Below are 9,412 nucleotides of genomic sequence, written 5' to 3' on the forward strand. Positions count from 1 at the left end.
ATATATATATATCACACAATGTGGCTGTGTTATAATAAAGCTATAATTATCAAAAATGATTGCAGGCTTGATTTGTCTCCAAGTCAGAGTTTTCTGAACCCTGCTTTACACAATTATACAATTACTGAAGGAAAACTGTTCTTAAATAAAAGGAGACAGAAAGTTGAATCTTGAATCATTACCAAATAACTGTTAAGAAAGTAAAATTAAAAAAGAGAAAAGAAGCAAAATCTATAAGGAATTATACACAAATGGAAAACATGAACTATGTATGTTTATTTCTCTATTGCTTTCAACTCTAAAAGTGAGAGACAGCTTTAGACACATAAGCATTTGTAAAATATTATTATATGAATCGTTTTTGAGAAAATTAATACAAGCTAAGCCTTAGTTAACAAAAATATTATTCAGAAAACTTTAGCCAGGAATGGTAATCTAAACTACATTATTTCTTTTTACATTGTAATTTCTAATTTACATTTAATATACACATTTCTGGGGTTGTGTATGGTTTTTCAAGCCATGTGTACAAAGTCAAATAATCAAATCAGAGCAATAAACTTACCCATCACCTCGAACATTTATTGTGACTTTGTGTTCTGCACATTTGAAATCTATACCTCTGGTTATTTTGAAGTATAGATTGAATTGTTGCCAACTATCTTTACTCTGCCGTCATATAGCATCCTATAGCCCATTCCACCTACTTACCAGAATTCTTGTATTTGTTAAGCATATCTACCTACCCCACTCCCACCCATCCTTTCAGCCTCTCATACCACCAGTACACTCTACCTGCATGCAATCAAATCTTTTAGCTACTGCTAATGAGTAAGGACCTAAGTATTGGACTGAACATTTTATTTTGATTGCAGATTTGAGAACAAAAATAGAAGTAATTAAGCTTGCAAAGTAGTAAAGGTACAACCAAAATCACAAGAGAGAAGAGGAATTAAGATAGGAAGTAAAATCGGCTCAGTATTTGCAATGAAAAAAAATTAATTAATGTTTAAAGCTGACTAATCAACTAAGAAAATAAAAGTACATAAAAGACCAGAAGATAATCACTAAGATAACTAATATTGTCTGAAATGGGGTGATGAGACAAGGAAGGAGAGAATTTTTAAATTCTAAATAGAGAGAAATATTTATAAATTATAAATATATTATTATAAAGATAAGCACTAAAAAATGTAAACATATTTCAACATTGAATGAACCACAATTGTAAAATAGCAAAGAACTCATGTTTCGTCCAAGGAATTTAAATATACCAACACTTTAACTCAGTGAGATTGATTTTGAATTGTTGTTTTCCAAAATTATAAAATTTGATGGTGGTGTTTTAGGCTAGTGAGCTGATAGCAAATTCTTACAGAAGTAATTGTGAGGTAGAAGTTAGAGTCCTTTTTTAGGTATATTGGGTGAAAGCTCCAAAATGGACTGACTGTGGTTAATTTCAAAAGGAGGTCATGGTCGTTCATTTTCCCTATGGCATGGTAAGTGTACATTCTACACTCCCCCACCTGCCTCGGTTGATATTTAAGACTCCTTGTCACTGGGTTAAATTAAAAAACAAACAAACAAACAAAGAAACAAAGTTATAGTCCAGAGCACACTGATAATGAGAAAAGCCATATTATTAAAAATATGAGAGCCACCTTCTCCAACACTCCCCTCAGAAAGTAAAAGATTCGCCAAAGACCCCTGGAACAAATTCCAAGGCCTATGCTGATAAAGCTCTCCAAACAAATGTGGATCAATGTTCCAAAGAAATGGTGATGACCAATCATTCTTCCTTGTTGAGGCCCCACATAACTAGGACATTTTAGCTCACCTGTGATAATCCACCTTGGAATCCCTCCCCAACTATTTGAGAATTCTGTTTTGTTTTTCTTTCCTATAATAAACTTTGCTTTTATTGCTTCTTCATTTGTCCACACCTATAATTCTTCATGAGCATAAGACAAGAACCTGGTTATCTTTATCTTATAGCCTAGAATCTAGCTTGGGTCCTGGTCCTAAACACCCCAGAAATTTCAAATCATTTTTAGTGTTTCCTCCTGATTCAATTCAATGGAGGAGTAAATAAAAAAGAAAACTATATTTTGTTTTCCCGTACTCTCTCTCCTTAGAAATAATTCTATCAAAAACAAACACTGGGGATTGGTTGGTCAGTGAAGATCATCTCATGTGGCCACCAGTCTTAAATACCCAGATGACAGGCTTGCCAAGAAGCATTCAGTTGATCTCTCCCTGCTTACTAAAAGAAACAAGAATGTCAGCTCTTTTGTGAGTTGGTTTCTTTTCTGGAATCCTAACCAACATGTGGGAAGGTGAATGTTCTTAGCACAATTGACAGTGCATACCATGGCTACTCTCTGGTGCATTTTGAAGGCAATAGGAATCTGAAGCCAACCTCAACCAGTTGTACATTGAAAATGTCACTGGATAAGCCTCAGGTAACCCCTAAAGTGACAGTGACTAATAATAATGTGGACTTTTTTTAAATACTAATTTTTAGTCTTGATCAGAGGTTAAAGTTATTTCCAAAATACTTATTAAAAAAAAAAATAAAAGAAAAATAGCAAGCAAGAGAGAGAGACATAAAAAGAAGTTTATATCTAATATATATTTTGATATAAAAAGTTGAAAGGTGGACCAACAGATGGCATAATGATTATATCACCGGACACTTATGTACTCAACCACAGTTCAAGCCCTAGTCCCGGAGGCTTAAACCTCATCCCAGGCACATGTGCATGTGTGCCCAAAATCTCAAGAAGAGGATGGAGGAGAAGGGATTGCCGTAGGTTTGACCACCCCCTTCAGCGGAGGGGGAGATTTCTCACTTTCTGCCTCTCTCTGTCCCTCTGGCAAGCACACGAGACCTATAGCAAAAATCTCTCTTAAAAAACAAGCAGTTAAAAGTAAAGGTTTTAATATAGAGGGAACTCTGGTGAAGTTTTTGTCTTTAGGTCAGATAGCTAAATTATCTCAAAATGAAAGAACAAGAAAAAGGGACAAAAACTGAAGGTCTAAAACATGGTAAAGGTTTGATTTATGTTGGTGGAGTCTAAGAAAGAATTTTAAGATTGGTAAGATTAAAGTCTTTGTTGGTAAGTGTTCTAAAACTGATTGTACTGATGTGAGGCCATCAGTCACAAGTCTGCTTGTTACTTTTAAACACTATATGCAACAAAAGCAAGTACGTTTGTCTGTTATGATTGTTTTTAGTTTTGTCTTCCACAGTTTCAAGATTACGTCCCATAAAAATGACTCTAACAAGTACCAAAACACAGGTTTTTGATAGCTTAGGAAAAAATCTTGATGCTATTTGAATCAGCTGGGACAAGTCCAACAAGACGTCAAGACCTTTTGCTTCATGCTCTCATTAAACTTATCAACCAAATACAACCTCTTTATATTGCAATGGTGTCAATTAATATCTAGCGATGCTAATCTTTCTCCCCTAGATGCAACCACTGCACTTTTCCCTGATTTGCATGATGACTCCCTGAAATCGTCATAACCTCGGGCTGATCTGACAAAGAACAAGGACTGGGGCTCCGACTCCTCTCTCTTCTACCCATTTATCAGCTCCAAGTAGCTCCAGAAGAAGAGACCTTTAGCTCTTTACTATGAAAGAAGTCCTTGAGGGGTAAATGTGATATAGTCGGACAAATGAGCATGCCATGCTGCAATAATGGCAGAAGGACACCTGCTTCATCAGTCACAGCTTAACAGGAATTACACCCAGATCTTCTGTGAGAACTCCCTCCTCCCACCTGGCTCATGGTGCGGAGAGAAAGTTATTTCACAGGGATGTTAGGTCCACTTCCTAATTCTCCTGGGGACAATAAAACAAAAGGGCAAGCCATTCAAATATGGAGGCTTATATGTCCATGTTTGCCCAGTCCACACTAGGCATGTGCAATGTGCAATTAGATAATCATATTCTTCAAATTTCTCACCTGAAGGAGAGGCTCATGAGTGGATAGAGAAGTTTGTGAAGTCTGAAAAAAAGTACCTACTATTTCAGATCTCCACTACTATATATTTGTTACCAAAATTCACAATAAAAGTGACATCCAATCTGATCCAAAGCATAGCAGTTGTTACCTTAGCAACCTGCCTGCCCAAAAACACCTAGATGCACTTTCCTTCTAACTTGTAGCTGGTACCTTTTGCCCCTTCTGGCTGCTAGAGAGCCCTCGTCTTTTTTCAGTCAATCAAGAGGGCATATGGTGGAACAAGTAGCTCAAAATCTCAATGATTTGGTATTAAGGGGAGTAGGACCAGGGAAGGAGGGCTACTAGGAACTGAGGGAGAGAAAGACAAATGGGATTTTTTTTCTGAGGGAAATTGAGGATCTGGTAGTGTTGAAACATTCAGTTGAAAGATAGACTAAGTGGTGACCAATGTAGGAGGTGATGAGGGGAAAAGTTCTGGTTTGAACTTATTTATAAGCAGAAAGACCAAAGAAGAGGAGTCAATCTGACATTTAGCACATAGATGGGTTATTACAGAGGATCCAAAAAATTTGAACATATGGAATCTTGACATATTTACCCTCTCATTTTTCAAAACAATTCAAGTTGTAAAATAGTATTATAGTTGATAGGTGTTCAGTGGGCCACATTTCCCCCCTTTCCAAATGATATTGAGGACAAGCTTGAATGCAAAAGAAGTTGAGACACTTTCTCTTGAGACACTAAAGGTCAACGGAGTCGCAGTGCTTCAGGATATATTGCAAGGGGACGGGGGGCTCAGGCAATCAATGGACAATTTCCCATCCAAAGAAGAGGGAGAGGGCTGGAAGAAGGCATCCTCTTCATTTCTTTTAATTGTTCAGAAGGCATGCACTTCCTCCCACCAAGAATCCAAGTGATGTCCCGCCCATTTGAACTGGATTACTCTGATTCACATTCTAGCCTGTGGTTCTAGCGTCGAGGGATGCAGCAGGAATTCTAGGCTCACCTATGCACAGTGACAGTCCCCTGTCTGCTGCTTGTCTCTTTTCTTGTGAACCAGCATGAAAATCATCTGTACCACCTGAATAAGGTACATCGTCTTTAATGTATCAAGACCATCCTCACCCCCCAAAAAAAAAGGCAAAACACACACACACACGCACACACACACACACACACACACACACAAAACAAAACAAAAAACCAGGCCTTATCAAAGCCCTGAGACAGAACCTTGTTATCTCTGTTAGCCAATTGTGTAAAGCAGTGCGACTGTGAAAAAAAAAAAAAAAAAAAAAGCATGGAGGTGATTCTTGGTGTACATCAACTGGGTGCACGCACGATGGATGCCTCAGGGTAGACCAGACAAGTGTTGGGGAACCGGTCAAAATATTATAGGAAACTAATATGAACTCCAAATATATTCACCATTGAAAACTCCAAAGGATTTTAATTCACTTGTTAAAAGAAAAATGCTTTAAAATTGTGTTTGAACAAAAACTAGCATTTTGCTCTATGCAAGACACCTAAAATCCGTGAGTTTATATATTTAATGGTGAAAAGCGAGAAAAGTTATGCCAACAAATGTAAGCAAATAAAAGCAGATATTGTAAGGAAGTTTTGTATCTATAAGCAATAAAATGAGGCAATTCACAGATTTTATAATGCTAAATATACTTCACAATGAAATTCTAATAATTATGATATAATTATGGTGCATCAAATGAAGCAAAAACTTTTACAAAGTAGAATTTCCAAAGAGAAATAAAATCACACTATAATAGGGAACTTAAGTAACATTCTATTTTAATCAAGGTGGCAAAAACCAAAATAATAGAAAAAAATCGTTAGGTAGATCTAAGAAATTGATGCAACAATCTCAGTACAATTAAAAAAAAAGAGAGAGAAGGACCAGGAGTTAGTGTAATGGCTATGTCGCTGGACTCCCACGTAGTCAACCGCGTTCACGTCCCGGACCCAGTGGTTTAAAACTCACACCGGGCGCGTGTGCATGTGTGCCCAAGATCCTGAGAGGAGAACGGAGAAGAAGAGAGTGTGGCATGGCCATCCCCCCGGGGGGTGATTTCTCGCTTTCTGTCTCTATGTCTCTGTCTGTCTGGCGAGCGCACGCGCCCTATAGCAAAAACCTCTCCCCCCCCAAAAAAAAAAGAAAGAAAGAAGAAGTGTCTATTCTTCAGGGAAAAATAAAAACATACTAAGTCACAGAATAAAATTTGTATAATAATAATTGTATTAATAAACACGGATTACCTTCCCTGATTACAGTGATATAGAATTTAAATAAATTAATGAAATTAGAAAACAGAGATATACCATCTAGAAATCAAGCAATTAATAAGAATAACTAATTAAAATAATATGTAACGTGATTTCAGAAATATTTGTGAATTATAGGGGAAATCAAAAACATTTTTTGAAAACCATAACTTAATATTTCATATAAAAACCCATAAGCAATAACTAAGGCAGAGCTTACAGAAAATTCACACCTTAAATAATTGTTTCAACAGAAAGAAAAAATGAAAATAAATAATCCATATGCAGTTCAGATACTTATAAGCAGAAAAACAAGGTAAACTAAGGATAATATTTTAAAAATCGGTTAAAATTTTTAAATACAACAAACCAAATAAATTTATCAAATTCTGGCTCTTCGTAAAAGATCATTACAATGATAAAAATATGAATATAATTACTGAAAGGGAGTAATAAACACAAATACATCAGAAAAAGTAATAACATGAAGAAAATTACTATAGAAACAGAGCTCTTGACCTGGAATCTCAATGAAGCCAGCTTAAAGCAACCATTTGTGTCACATTGTTGTAGGAAGAAGAATTTCTAGGAAGAAAGAGTAATTAAAAAGAAAGTGTAGGAGCCATCAGGTGGCTTGGTGATTAAAGGCACTAGATTCCCATATAGCCTACTGCGGCTCGAGTCCCGGACCTGGTGGCTTGCTTTGTCTCTTTCTCTCATTCTCACTCTCACTCTATCCTTCTCTGGTCAAATTAAAATAAATAAATAAATAAATAAAGTTAAATAAAATAATTCTTTTAAAAAAATAAAATGTAATGCATAAAAGAGGAAAAAATAAAAGAATATATTGCATTTCCTACCACTTGGTACCAGCCACTGCTGGCCGGATGTGGTGAGCGCTCCTTCCAGGAGGCCCTTTCAACTACTTTGGCTTAGGAAGTTGTTGCTGGAAAGGAAGTGACAATGCTCACTGACACATTCGTGGCATTTCTAGATTCAGCCATAGGGAAACCCTGGTGTGGGTGTTGACACGTTTAAGGAACAATAAGTTCTTCACTGGTAGGTTGTGAACTGCAGTAAACGAGGCCATTATAGAAACTGAGCAAAATAAGTGATCAAGAGTCCTGGACACAGGGACCGGCAGATGGCATAATGGCTGTGTTGCTAGAGTCCCACATGGCCAAGTGTAGTTAAAGTCCTGAAATCAGAGGCTTGAAACTAACACCAGGCACGTATGTGTGCATGCCCAAACTCCTGAGAAGGGAATGGAGGAGAAAGGATTGCAGTGTGGCCATACCCGTGGGCGGGGGGTGGTGGTGATTTCTTACTTTCTGTCTCTCTGTCTCTCTCTGTCTCTCCAGAAAGTGCATCAGCCTACAGCAAAAATCTCTCAAAAAAAAGAGTCCTGGGCACAGATAAGCTAAAAAAAATACATGTCTGATTCATGGAGAGAGAGAGAGAGAGAGAGAGAGGAAAAATATTTGAAATGATAATTAATTAAATATAATACCATAATACCATTTTTTTATAGCTGTACATCAACATATTTAAAAACTGAGAGTGTTGAGAACACCTACTTTAATAATATTACTTCAATCATACTTTTAAAGTTGATTTATTTATTTCATGAGCAAGACAGACAGAGACAGAAAGAGAGATAGAGGTAGCACCCTCAGCCTTAGGGACACCCTGGTCATGGTCCTGTATATGCCCATTGTACTCAGAGAGGTCTTTACTTGAACCCAAAGGCTTACCATGTGGGACTACCTTGCAGAGTAGCATATATTCTTTATCTTTCTTCTCTGTTTCTCTCTCTCTCTCGTGTGTGTGTGTGTGCCAGGGTCCAGCCTCGGAGGGGGTGGGTTAGCTTGTCGGAGGCGGCGCAGGTGAACAAAATTAGGTTGGAATCTCAATGCTCCTTAGCATGTTCTAAGCTGGCTATAGCCAGAGCAAGTTCCAGACCGCAGTGCTAGCGGCTACCAAGCACACATATTTATTGAGGGATGTCTTACAGGAGTAGGAGGGGTGAGGGGGAAATAAAAGATTTACTCTATGAAACAGAGAATTTAAGGCATAGAAACAATGATCATAAGACATGATGTCTGTTCTGTTTGAACAGGTGAAGCCAAACACAGTTCTCAGAACGAAGGAGTCTATTTGTCTGGTGCATATTCTTCTTCAGTCTTGATTACTGAACAGGGTCTTTTGAAGAGGGGGCTTGCAGGAAGCTTGATAACTTCGGTCCCAGGCTAGCTTGATAACTTCAGTCCTGGGCCAGGGCAGCAGCATGGCTGGTTACAAAGGCAGGGTTGGATTAATGGTGGGTCTATTGCAGTTCCGCAATTATTTGTTTGATGTAGGTGGGTCTTCATGGAATGCAGTTTTGGGAAAGCAGCTCCAGCAAACAGAGATAATTATCAGCTGATGCGGCGCAGCAGCCATCTTGTGATTACCAAGCACGATGCTGAGAAAAGAAAATCTCAAGTATAGATATTAGTTTTTATGGATTTCAATAAAATAATGGAACTTAGATAATTTTATAGGTATCTAAAACTTAATTCAAGGAATCCTAATATATCTTAAAGTGGTAAAACTACTGTTCACTAGGTAACGGGGACAGCTTTTTCAACTGGCAGTAAAGTGACTAACAAGTTAATGAAGAACTTTAAGGTGGGTATGTGGCATACTTAAATCATTCTATTGTGCTTGTGGCACCACTATTATGTATTTTGTTAGAACATTAGCCATAGTGGGGCAGGAGTGCCCTGGGACTGTTTTGGCCTAAAAGATTATTTTTAAGCTTTTGTTAAATGTATCTTGAAGGGCCTTCCAAAGGTCAAGAAGATTTCTGCCTAGATGTGACTTCAGTACACCCTCTATTGTGACTGTGCAGGAGTGAAGCATTGTAATTAACAGTAGGTGGTCAGAGCAAAGGGGAGCTGTTGGGGTACTTTTGGGAAATTTTATCATGTACTCAGGATGTATAAGAGAGCTATGTAATTATTTTATAGTAGTATATTAGGGAGTCAGAGTGGGGTCGCTTCCCAGCAAGGCTACCACAGCCTTGCCAACATGCAAAATTGACCCAAGTTTTGTTCCTAGGTCTGTGGTGGTGGTGGTGGGGTTAGTATACAACAGTGGCCTTGCCAATGTGCTGAACC

Source organism: Tupaia chinensis, unplaced genomic scaffold (genome assembly GCF_000334495.1).
Source record: "Tupaia chinensis unplaced genomic scaffold, TupChi_1.0 Scaffold000432_1, whole genome shotgun sequence".
Taxonomy (NCBI): domain Eukaryota; kingdom Metazoa; phylum Chordata; class Mammalia; order Scandentia; family Tupaiidae; genus Tupaia; species Tupaia belangeri.